Source organism: Hippopotamus amphibius, chromosome 16 (assembly GCF_030028045.1).
Source record: "Hippopotamus amphibius kiboko isolate mHipAmp2 chromosome 16, mHipAmp2.hap2, whole genome shotgun sequence".
Classification (NCBI taxonomy): Eukaryota; Metazoa; Chordata; class Mammalia; order Artiodactyla; family Hippopotamidae; genus Hippopotamus; species Hippopotamus amphibius.
In genome coordinates, this window is record NC_080201.1 from 54747836 (window position 1) to 54748632 (window position 797).

At 35.8% G+C, this 797-nt stretch overlaps 1 non-coding gene across 1 annotated transcript; it reads left to right on the top strand.

Moving 5' to 3' along the window:
• Positions 1 to 327: 327 nt before the first annotated feature.
• On the top strand, positions 328 to 434 carry LOC130839446 (U6 spliceosomal RNA). Its single transcript, XR_009049843.1, has one exon. It is a non-coding gene; the product is annotated as a U6 spliceosomal RNA (small nuclear RNA).
• The last annotated feature ends 363 nt before the right edge of the window (positions 435 to 797 follow it).

Below are 797 nucleotides of genomic sequence, written 5' to 3' on the forward strand. Positions count from 1 at the left end.
ATGCTAAGTTTGCAAACAAGACAGAGACAGGTTCACATTTATTCATAATAGAAGCAAAAAAAAAAGTCTTACAAATAAATTTAGTAAGATGTATAGAGACATTAGAAGAAAATTTCAAAACCCTACTAAGAGAGATAAAAGATATACAAGTGCCACATTACAGTGGTTGTGTTGTAAAGATGTCAAATTTTGCAGAATGATCTACAGATTCAGTACAAATAGGGCAAAATCACCATGGGGTGCTTTGAGTGTTAGCTCATCTTTTTTTTATGTTCACGTGTGTGTGTGTGTGTTTCTTGATGTTTTACTTCAAGATACTCAGATATTGTGCTCACTTCGGCAGCACATATACTAAAATTGGAACAATACAGAGAAGATTAGCATGGCCCCTGCGCAAAGATGATATGCAAATTCGTGAAGCGTTCCGTAAAAAAAAAAAAAGATACTCAGATATTAAAGCATTACTAATATATAACTTAAAACTGACTTTGTCTTTTGTTTGGTCTTTTTTTTTTCTTTCATAACAAACGAATGGTGATGTTTACTTCCAGGAACACCCACATCCCTGACCTAACCTGAATATTATAGGGACTTAGGAACCACTACTACTGTGGAACAGGAACTCCTTCTACAAAGATGCCCATCTATCCCAGAGATTTCTCTCTCAGTTGTTTGCGGATTGGCTGAGACCCAAGTTTCATACTGAGGTTCTATTGGCAAGGAGTTGGTTGAGAGCTCAACATCTACTGAAGAGCAAGAAGGTTGTGAATTCATTTGCTTTAAAGATAAAGATAAGG